The following is an 11411-nucleotide window of genomic DNA, read 5'->3' as shown; positions in this document are numbered from 1 at the left end:
CGCAGGTGAGTGCGGCCCGGTGGCGGGGCCGGCCCGGGCGCGGGGCTGCGGCCCCTGAGTCGCCGCCGCTCGCAGGGGGTGCGTGACGCGCCGTGTTCCAGCTGTGCGGGCCGTGACAGCCATCGCGGCTGAGGGGGGCGTCAGGGGTGTCCTGGCGCTGGACCGAGCGGCTCTGCCGGGTGGGCTTTTCCTCCCCGACGGGCTGGGAAGTAGCTCCTCCGTTGTGCTGGAAGGTGTGTGGCCTTCTCTGCAAAGTTCAGTCTGTTGTGCTCTTAAACAGTGGTTGTTTCTATAACGAAAGAAAAGGTTGCTTGAGTGGAGGTAGGAAACTTTTAAGAGGCAAGGGCCTGCCAAGGAAGTACAGGCAGGCTTCTAAAACATGAAATCAAACCCCTTTTATCTACTTGCAAGAGAGACGTTGTCTAGTTCGTTTGTGTAATGCCAGCTTTTATGAAGGAGCCATTATAGTAAAGGTTATTAAGAGGCTACTTAAGCTCGAAGTATAAAAGAGGCAGCTTGCCCCGTTTGCTGTAATGACAAGAGATTATCGACCAGTTCCTGAGATGGCCCACGAAATAAACACCGTTTTCTTTGGTGAAATAAGTGCATAGTATGCACGATAGAGTCAGTATGTATTTATATAACTTAAGAATCCTATGTAGAAAACGATCAGATTCTAGTGGCAGTGCTCTCACTTATTCTCTTGTTCTGGACTGATGTAGTCAGTTAAAAAGAAAACTACTTTAAAAGCAAAGGCAGCCAATCAAGCTCCCCCCTTTCCTTTCACTTGATCTGATTCAGGTATGTAAAAAGACCAATTTGCCAAGTTCTAAAAGTCAGTCAATATCTTGTCATTTTCACTGGGGGAAAACCAAACCTTATGAAAATAAGGTTGATGAAGGTTTTTCCCTAGAAGGGAAAAATTTTGCAGGTTGGTTTCAAGTAGTTTATGCAGTTTGATGGAGCTGAGTGGTTAGAGGTCCGGGTTGGTTAATAGTCTTTTCACATCCTCTGGCTCTCCCTCCTCACTCCCCTGAGTTTAACCATATAGTTGTTACACATTTTAGAAATTATTCTATATATACAGTTTTCCTTTGAGAATGTCTGACAACAGGTAGCATAGGTGTTTGAAGTCTTGCTAAGACTTGCTATTTGTAGTGTTCTGGTAGCATGGAGAAGTTTTGTTTGCGGACTAGAACTGGGTTCTGCTAGGAGACAGAAGAACAGGAAAAGGGCTTGTAATTGTGATGGCAGTGGAAACATCACCCAGTAAGATGTGAGTAGAAGTTTGCAAGTGTTGGGGCAAAATAATTTTGCAGACAATAACTCTGGACCTCATGTCTAGAATGCACATGGGAGCGTAACTTGGATGGGGCTAGATCAGAGCATACCTAGAAAATAGTGAAAATTGTGGTATAATGGAAAAGAGCCTAGGAGCGGGGCCGGCAGAGGCCTGGTGTGATCAGCATTGTCTTTGACACCATGTATTGAGTGGCAGTCAGTGAGGTTGTGAATAGACTTACTCTAAAAGCTAGTAAGTGTCTGACTACAGAAATAAGCAGACTGTGAAGAGCCGCCCAGTTGAGGTTGATGAAACCTTGCTGTTCATGGGATGGTGCTTGGTTTTTGTAAAACACTATCAAGAAGCTGGATTCAGTGTCATGGGATGTTGCTTCTAAGTCTTGATTTTTCAGAGGCGCCCAGTGCTGCAGTTTGGGAGTAGTGCTGGAGTCAGTCGTGCTCCTCTCCTTCGGTCAGTGCTGGACTCATGTGCTGTGTATTGTAAAACTGAGAGCCTAAGCCTTAGACGGTCCAGTAGCTTTTCCAATTGCAACAGAGAAGGTATGGTGAACCAGAAACCAGGACCAGTAGTCATATTTTGCTGCTAGTGGTTTATCCTGTACATATCTTTTCTCAGCTGTGCTCCTTTCCTCTCTATGGGTCCCTGCAGTGTTTTAATTCTGCCTGTTCGAAGGACTTCCCCAATTGGGTGTTCATTCTGCAGCACTTTAAAAAAAATCTTTAAAGTGATACTGTATTAGAGTTCAATTCAGTTTTGTGTGTGTCTCCAAATTTGCTTTGGTTTGTTCAAAGCTTAGTCATATAATGCAGCTTATTTAATGAGTCATTTTTAATTAGAGAAGACAGAGTTAATGAATGGTTATTGGTAAGACTCCTGCATTATGGAGCAGTTGCGCTGTGTGGTGTCATAGCACTGCTAATTGTGTAATAAGTCATGAACATGGATCTTGGAATGAATCATGTGATGGGAAGGCAGTTGTTGGCTAAGGATTGCTTGCTGTTCCATTGCTTAGATTACAAACGTTAGTCTTTTTTTTTTTTCTTTTTTTTCTTCTGCAGTGACTTTTTTCAGTCTTCTCATTCTCTGGCTTGACCTGGAAGGACTTTGTTAATTTCAGAGTTGTTGTCAAAGCCCTTGACCATTCTTATTAAAGTAACTAACATCCCAAATTGTGTTATGCATGGGTTACACTAGAGGTTTTTGAATTTATCTCTGGATAACCTAGTAAAAATGATATCTAATGACTTTACAGTTACTGCTTTGAAACCAGTTGTTAGTGTCTGAAGTTCAGGTACTTGGTGAATCTTCATCTGTCTGTTGGTTTCCTTCATTCAATATTGAATTGCAGAAACAGCCTTTCAGTCTGTGCTTATATTTTAATATTACTGCCACGTGGCTAAAAAACTGCCACCTGCCAGAAGGCTAGGTTGTCTTCACCGAGTAGAAACCTGCAGGGAGGTGAGGTTGGGTGGTTGATGTATTTTTGCTCTAGCAAGCTAATGGGTTTGGTCACCAGTATTCTAAGGTTCATTTACCAAAACAGACACTATTAATTTATTTTCTTCAAATGTGGAGGTCCTGACTGGAAAATCCCATATCTGGTCCCAGAAAATTCAGTTTCTCATCAAGATGCTGTTATTTCTCAGACTGGTAATTTCCTGAGCAAAATAAATGGATTTATAGAGTTTCAAGGTGCTTTTCTGTACACTTACTGAACAGGCAGGTGACTTTGGGCTACTGGTTACAAGTCAGTGTTGTCTACACAGTGTGAGATATTTGGGATCCTGTTAAGCCTAACCTAATTCTAGTTTTCTGCTTTGTGTTATGCACTACATCTGCACAGTTCAAATAAATACATTATTTTATGTTAATCTGTTTCAGAGTCTTTTAAAAAGAATGAGGAGGTAATCTCTTCTTTCGATTCATATACTGTTTTCTCTGCACGAAAACTAGAATTCAGTTAGTGTTCAGGAAAACCACTTCAGCACTCTTGTCAGTTAAATAAAACCATCTAAAGTATGCTAAGTACAAGAAAATGTTTTAATATTTAATAAAGGAAATATCAACGTGATTCTTTCAGATACTGTCACCAGTTCTTATGCCCCTCAATTTCTTACACCTGATAGTTCTATTTGGCCTTTAATTCACCAAGCAATAGAGGAAAACAAGCTTTTTCTGATTCTTAACCTTTTTCATCTGTTACTTACATTTGCATAAACTAATTACAGTATTTATCAAGCTGAACAAATAAAAGAAGGGTTAAATGCTGTCCTTAGCTGCAGAAGATGTGGTGGACATTAGAATGTGAGTTTGCACTGCAGTAAGTTCTTCTCCCGATGCTTATCCAGTGCTCTCACTGTTTTTAAATGTTTATTTAAATGAGCTGTGTAGACTTTCCCACAGCTCTGTTCTCATTTCCAGTATAATGAAAGATAAATTAGAAATTGATTTACTTTTTTATTTTTTTTTTTAACCCTGCATGCATATGTTCCTTAGACTTCCTCTACAAATGAAGTGACTGATGAGGATGTCAGAGATGTGTGGCAGAGGCTGTAGCACTCTGCCTGGTTATAATAATTCACAACTATCCTGTGAACATTAACAACTTTTATGTTTGGTAGTGGAAAGACAGAGAAAATATGTTTTATTGCTTTGAGAAGGCTTTTGTCTGGCTGTGGGATTTGTTTGGATTAAAAGCCATACCAATACTTTAATCCACAAACACATTCTGCAGGATTATTCATTAGATGTAAGGCTGGCTCTCTTTGTTTTATGTTATTACACCTCTCAGTTATGCTTGTAAGTCTAAGTAACTCCTCAGCATGCCGAGCTGGAGTCAGAGTACCTTGGGAAATTAAAGATCAAGGTTATATTAACTTTAAAAATAACTGCTTGCACAATCCAAGCCTTAGTACCAATAGCAGAGTTTTCAGCAGCTCAAATTAAAATAGCAATGCAAAGGACAGAGATACAAAATAAGATGTTTCAACATCTAGAGTGACTAGAGTGTTTTTGTAGCAGCAAAAAGAGATAAACAAGTAAACAGTGAAGAGCCAGTTGAAATCTTAATGTCCATTCTGAATGTTTATAAGTGATTTTGGTAGAAGCTTACTGGGAGTATGGAGGTTATAATTATCTGTGCTTTTTAGAACTGAGAAGCAAAAGAAATAGATGGAGAATATACTACAGAATTTGCAATGCAGGGAAGAGGGGAATGAGGTGGTGTCTCATGATAAGTTGGTATGTCTAAAATAGAGGTTATTGTGTATATTTTTCATTTTTATGGATTTATAAAGATAGAGTATTTTGACAAAATGTGGATAATATCAGTGCAACAAAGGTAGAGTGAGAAAGATGATGTGATTACAAGCAAGGACGCCCATAGTTAGATATTGTATTTGTATCTGAAGTGCATGGTGAAATTTTTGCTGTTTCTGAGCACTGATTGTTAGTTGTTGCTCTTAAGAGGCATCCAGAGTGATAGCAGAAACATAACTCAGCTTAAATGTGGCCAAGTGTTGCAATAATGTCACTTTCTGAACTACAGTACTGATGCGGATAAGCCATTTATCAGCAAGTTGAGTTTGCTGTTTCTTAAATTAACTCTTTGAACTTTGAACTATTTGATTTATAATAATCTACAATTTCTGTACTATAATAAGTTGAAAGACCTGCAAGGATGGGTGAGGCTCTGGTGTGCCTGGGTGAGTGCACCTTTCTCTTGCCTCTGCCTTTATCCATGGGTGAGCCTGATTCCAATAAAAATCTACTTTGATGCCGAGTTGGCAAGGTAAACTAACTGTTCTGAGTGTGACTTTTCACCTTGCCACATTGTATGTCCAAAACCTTGAACCCATTTAATGACCTCCAGTAGTTTTTTTCCCTTTCTAAGAGTGTTCAGAGTAGATACACTTCTGTCCCTGGAAGTAAGCTATGCAAATATATATTATGTAAGGACCTTCACTGGTGTGCTACTTCTGTTGAGAACATTGGACCATAGGTGTAGACGCTGATCCAAGTTCTTGGATCATGTGAAGTTGATACTACGGTAATTTTAGTTTGGAAATTAAAAGTGCTTTTAGTTTGAAAGGTACATTAAGAAATTATTTTATTTTCTATATATTATCTCTCATCTCTTCAGAAGGAGTGAACAGTAAAAATAGTTTTATTCTACAATATGGTCTTGCACACCTTCTCAGGATAGGTCCTCTAGTACAGAGAGGACCAGAGGAGTGAGCATCAGCATGACAATGTACATGTCGTCTCTCCTTAATAATCACTTTTACCTAATAAAAGTGAAGATGTGCCTAATAGATGGGTTATGGTTGGCAGTTGCTTGGTGATACCTGGTGGGTATGGTCAGGTTCTCAGGTGGAGTTGGGAGCAGTGGGCTGCTTCTTTCATTTGGCCTTGGCAGCTCAGCACAGTAAGCACAAGCTGGTACTCGTTCAGTTGTGAGAAGGAAGTGTAAAATCTGATCTATGTTTCTTGAGAGGTGAAATGAAATTATTGTTGTATCACCACATGTTTAAGGTGCAGGACTTTGCAAGGAAAAGGGAGGTGGGTAGGACACACAGGTGTGCCTGTTCTTAAGGGGCTGGTGGTCCCTGGTTTTGATGGTATCTGACCAGCGCTAGGGAGGGCTCTGCTTGTTAAGCCTGAGAATGTGTGTTCTTTGAGCATGGATACCAACAATGAATTGTGACATAAACATTTGTAATTTGACAAAAATACCCTCAAAGTTGATAAAAGTCTCAGTGATGGTAGTTTATGGCTGCTGTTACTCCCTTCGGTAGTTGTGGGATGAAGGTGCAATTGAGCTATCAGTGTTTGCTGGGAAATGTAGCTGCTATGTATTGTGAGGCTTCTCGAAATGGTAACTATGCGGTTTGTGTATTTGAGGAAGGGATGTAGTAAGCTGTGTTACAAGGCTGCAAGCAGACCATTTCAAAATGGATGAAAGGCTGAAGAACTTGCTGTTGAAGCAGATGAAGAAGTGACAGCTTGCTCACAGCAGAGTGTTGACTCAAACTTGTAAGGACTAGAAAATAAAAAATTGGAGAAGAGCCTACTGTGCTTATTCTTATCAGTGGCAAGAATAAATAGGAGGAGATAGAAATCTTATAATCAATATAGTAGCACAGGAGATGGTTGGGTTTTAAGATTTGTGTGGTTTTTTGTTGGTTTTTTTTTGGCATAAAGGTAATAAATAGTTCAGGCTTGGTTATGTAGGAATGAAAGAAGCAGCAGCCATGAGGTGAGGGGAAAAAATACCAAAGTTATTTTACTCAGTAGTTTAAGGAGAACGTTGCAAATGTAAAGCACAACAGTTGCTCTCCTGAAGAGTTTACGTTGCTAATGGTCCAGCCACGTGTTTCCTTAGGGGAGGTAAAATGCAGTCTTGTTAAGGAGTGGGGTCTAATGAGAGTATGGTCTTTGCTAAAGTGAGAAGTTAAAGCCAAACAGAGAAGCCAACACCAAGGATAATAACTGGATGGGAATTAGGATCCCACAGGTCACGTTATTCCAGAAGAACTTGTCAGACTTTCCGTAGGCTTTTCCACAATAGCAAATATCAGCAGCACAGACGGAAGCTGCAACTTAGGGGTACAAGCAATAGAGAATGGCAGCACTCCCTGGTGTGCTACAGTACATGGTCTTTGAACATCAGTGGCTTTCAGTGGCATTGGTTTTCCTCTTTTTTTTTTTTTTTTTTCTCTGCCCTTTTCCTCTGTGGTTAATCTTTGAAGTTTTCCTGCTTAGAAGTGATTAATCTGAATTTAGCAGTCTGCTACTATCACAGTGCAGTTCTTGCTTGCAAATGTATTGCAGAGCAAAGCACTGAAGCTGTGGCTGGTGCTTCCCTCAGCAAGTCCCTGGATCAGTGTGTCCTAAAGTCCTGTTTCTGGAACCTCATTATCTGAATTATGTTGGAAAAGATCAACAAAAATGACAACAATTGTTTATTCAAACAATACCAAGCTAAACATATACTCTCTGTTATGACTACTGGAATGGATCATGAGATGCAAATCTAGAAATATTTGCAGGGCTTAAATTTTGAAAAGAAGAATAAATATTTAGTTATAGCTCCTTCATAATATCTTGGGAGTGATGGAATGAAGCTAATAATGGATCAGCTTAAGCAGTAGTTTAGGAATTACTGCTAATGAGGTAGCACAGGTTGTGGAAGAGTCTCTCGAGAGGAATGAAAGCCCAGGCAGTTGGGAATAGCTCATTCCTTTGAAGAAAGTCATTACAGGAAATGATCTTGCTTGAATGGGAAGGTGAGACTAGCTCTGGGTGACTTTTAAGTAGCTCTCGCCTTTGCCTTTCTACCTCCCGCCTCCTCTGCAGTGGTCTTTGCACAACTTTATACACGGGAAAAAATAAGCATCTGGCTGTTCTCATGTATCAAGTAAGATATATCAGGGAGGGAGAGTCCCAAGTGCAGAGATTTGTCCTTGTGTCCCTGAGCTGCAAAACTGGAGCAGACTTGACCACTGTGGATGGGGCTCTAAGGAGTTTCAGTGGGATACTGGGTTCCCATTAACTAGAGGGTTAATGACTGGGATTGACAGTTAATGTTGTATAAACATTAAAAGACTGGGAAGCCCACATGTAGCCTCTGCTTACATGTGCTTATTTTTTCTGTCCTTCTTAGTGTTTTAATGCAAATGCATGAGAAGTTTTTCAAGCCTGTAGGATTAGTTACAATCGTTACCTTGTTTCATCTGTCCCCCTCCCTACCACTGAAGAACAAAGACTTCCCAGTGCCAGCAAGCAGGAGCACAGTGGTAGTGTGGGCACGTGTGGGGCAACATAATTAAAATAGCCTCATTAACGTTTCTAATCCCCAAAACGTTACTATCTTCAGCATATTGAAATTAAAATTATATATCTAGAATAATTAATTTATTTCAGTATTATCAAACACATTGCCAGGTTACCTACACATATTGCATCACCAAACTAATGAACAGTAAAATACCTTCAAATTCTGTTTTTGAGAGCTCCCTGAGACCAGCAGAGAAAAAGATAATGATTGTCTCTCTGTATTGTAACTTTTCTGATGAAACAAAGTGAGAGAAAGGTAAGTCTGTCAGTTTCTCAGGCTTAGTTTATTAGACATTAAGACCAATTTTGAAATAAATGGGATTAGCACTCAGCTGTTTTAACTTAGCTGAGCCCTTGGACTTGTAGACTCTTAGAAGTCTGAGTATCTGAAAGGCAGGTATTGTTGGTAAGAACAGCTGACGGAATTGAAGAGCAAAGTCCTCTGTTTTGCAGTAGCTATGAATACAAAGCCAGTGTTATTTATTGAGAGGGTTTTTTAGAGTTATCTAGCAGAAAGACTGCATACGTGGCACTCAGCATCTTAATTGCTGATGGACTGAAGTTCTAATTGTTGAAGACTCAGACCCGTCAAATACCGGCTTTATGAAGACTCTTTTCCAAAGAGATTATATTGTAAATACAAAGCAACGATGAGATACAGAACTTGGAGTGCACCCAACCTTTTTGCTGTGTGCTCACACATTTGAAAGATATTTGTACTTAGATAACTGAAGTAATTTGTTGTTCAATCGAGGTTGCTTGTGTGTGTCTCTGCTGAGGAAAAGAATGACAGAACAACCTTATGGATTGCTTGAGGGACTAATAGATCTGTGAGGTCAGGCACAATTTTATTAGACTATATTAGTGTAAATTTGGCTTCAGTTATTTAATTATGGGCTTGTAGCCATAACAGTCAACAGCACCGGGTCACTTGGAGCTCAGGATATGCTGGGTTCTTGGCCTGCTATGGAGACAACTGTGATTTTTTTACAGTGTAACCATGTCGTACTGGTAACTCAAGCCATAGTGGATTCCCGAAGTCTTGTGACTAAATCAGATTGCTTGACTTGTTATGATTTTAGATCTCATCCAACTTTATATTGAAACCACTTGTTACTACAGTTTATGCAGAAAGTTACTTTAACCCATAGGGTAAAAAAGACATTTTATATGCAGAAAACCAGATTTATGTTTTCAACTGCAGCTATGGAGTCACATTTAAAAAAAAAATTAAAAAATCTACAAAATAATTCAATAAGCATCAAAGAAGTTTTAAAGCCAAAACCTCTGGATAAGAAATTGTGTGATATTTCAGATTGCACCAACTTTACTTTTCCTGTAGTTACAGAAAGTAACAAAGGATTTATTGTGTAGGAGGGTGGTTGGTTGACTTTTTAGAGCAGATGGTTGACTTGAATGTTCTCCTTCTAAGAGTTCCTTGAAAAAGGAAAATGTTCTTGGTCTGTGTAATTCAATGGGACATCAATGCACATTTTGACACAGAGGTGGCAGGCAGTTCAGGTAGTGCCTGTGTCCTTGTCTGTGCAGCCTTGGAGGCTTGCTGAAGTGGTATTTTAAAACAGTTTGGGAAAACTGATTGCACTATCTGTCCTGTTCTTTTTTCAGTTTTACCCTCCCACCCCTCATATGAAAAGCACCTTGTTCTTTCTCTTCTTGGAGTCATGTCTGACAGGTATTGTGGTAATCACAACTATGTCAGTTTAACAGGAAACATAATATCACAAACTTTTAATGGGATAAGGTATAATAAATGCTCTAGTGTGGGATTAATACAGAATTTATTAATAAAACCCCACTATTTAAATAACTGAACCTTCCATTGAAGGACCTTAAAAGAAGGAACGTCAAGATGGAAGAAGTCAAATTTTTTTTATATCTCTCTATTAAGGAATTTTCTGAAGCTTCCCCTGTTGATTTATGTTAGAGGTAGCAGTGCTTTTTCATGCTCTTCTCCATTCTGTTTTTGAGAGCTTCTTCAGAAAGTCTTGTGCAGGACTGGGTAAGTGACATAATGAGAAGGGGTCATTGAAAGTTCCCTTGGAATCTGGAGATACTGCTGATACTTGGCTGCCTGTAGTATGATTTCAGCTAGATGCCCATGGAGGTGCAAAAACTGCTCTGGTCTTTACCCTGAAAATAAGCAGAGAGCATAAGGAAAGGAAAGGGAGCTTCTTCTATGAAGCTGCTCTGTTTTGATACAGCTGCTACATTACCTTCAGTTTTGGAGGGTTCTTCATAACCCACATACCCCATGTGATGAAAATAAATTATTAAAGCTTTGCTCAAGTGAGCCATTTATTGAGTTATCTCATTGCAAGAGAAGTAGACTAGTTCTTTCATGTGTATCTTGATACTAATGTTGATACTGTTTATATAATAAAGTGACAAGATTATTTGTGGTCGTTTTTCTGATTTTCCCCCCCTTTTTTTTTTCTTTCCCATCTCCTCCTTGCAATTAATTGCTAGATGACTAGTTGAATTTAGCAATAGTAGAGGGTTAATAACAGCACGGGGCTGATATATTTCCTGGTGTCTGTGCCAAGAAACTTGCCTGTTTGATCACTTCATAGTTTGGTTAGGGGCCATGGAATCATGGGTTATTTGTTTCCTTCCCTTGTGATCCTCGAACTCCACGTGGTGTATGAAACAGCAGCTAGAAGAGCCTGGAGGCTGGCCCTAAATACTGCTGTGTGGGCAGATTGTGCTTGTGGGGAAACAAGCTTTTGTAAATCATGAGAGCATTAATTGTGAACTAGTTTTGGCAGCTGACCCTTTTACGTTGCGTTGTAATAAAGGGGATGGAGTTTGCAGAGGCAGTGTCATTGCATAGTGGCTGGGACTTGTCTCTATGCTGAGTTAGTGCTGATGGTGCCCATGGATGCTGGAGGAGCAGCTGGTTGTAACAGGGTTCTCCTGGTGCTGAAGGTTCTCAGAAGGGCACCCAACACTGCAATACAGCTGTTTACAGCCTGAGCCTTTAATTAGGCTGGAACTTGAAATCAAACCTTTTTGAAAGGGATTGTCAGCCTCTGCTGATCTGCATTAAATGAGTGCCTGGAAATGACTGGCATCATGCAAGCAATTGTTTTTTTATGGGGTACTCTCAAACTCTTTATGTGTACAATAAATTATAGTCAAGCTGTCTCATGCCATAAGGAAGCTTTAGCATATGATTCCTGTTCATTCTTTTCACTTGTCTCAGATTATCTTATTGATTATAGTATTTCTGTTTCAGGTCATCCTCTCCTTT

This window comes from Chaetura pelagica, unplaced genomic scaffold (genome assembly GCF_000747805.2).
Source record: "Chaetura pelagica isolate M959 unplaced genomic scaffold, ChaPel_1.0 scaffold336, whole genome shotgun sequence".
Lineage (NCBI taxonomy): Eukaryota > Metazoa > Chordata > Aves > Apodiformes > Apodidae > Chaetura > Chaetura pelagica.
This window is presented reverse-complemented; position numbering follows the sequence as displayed.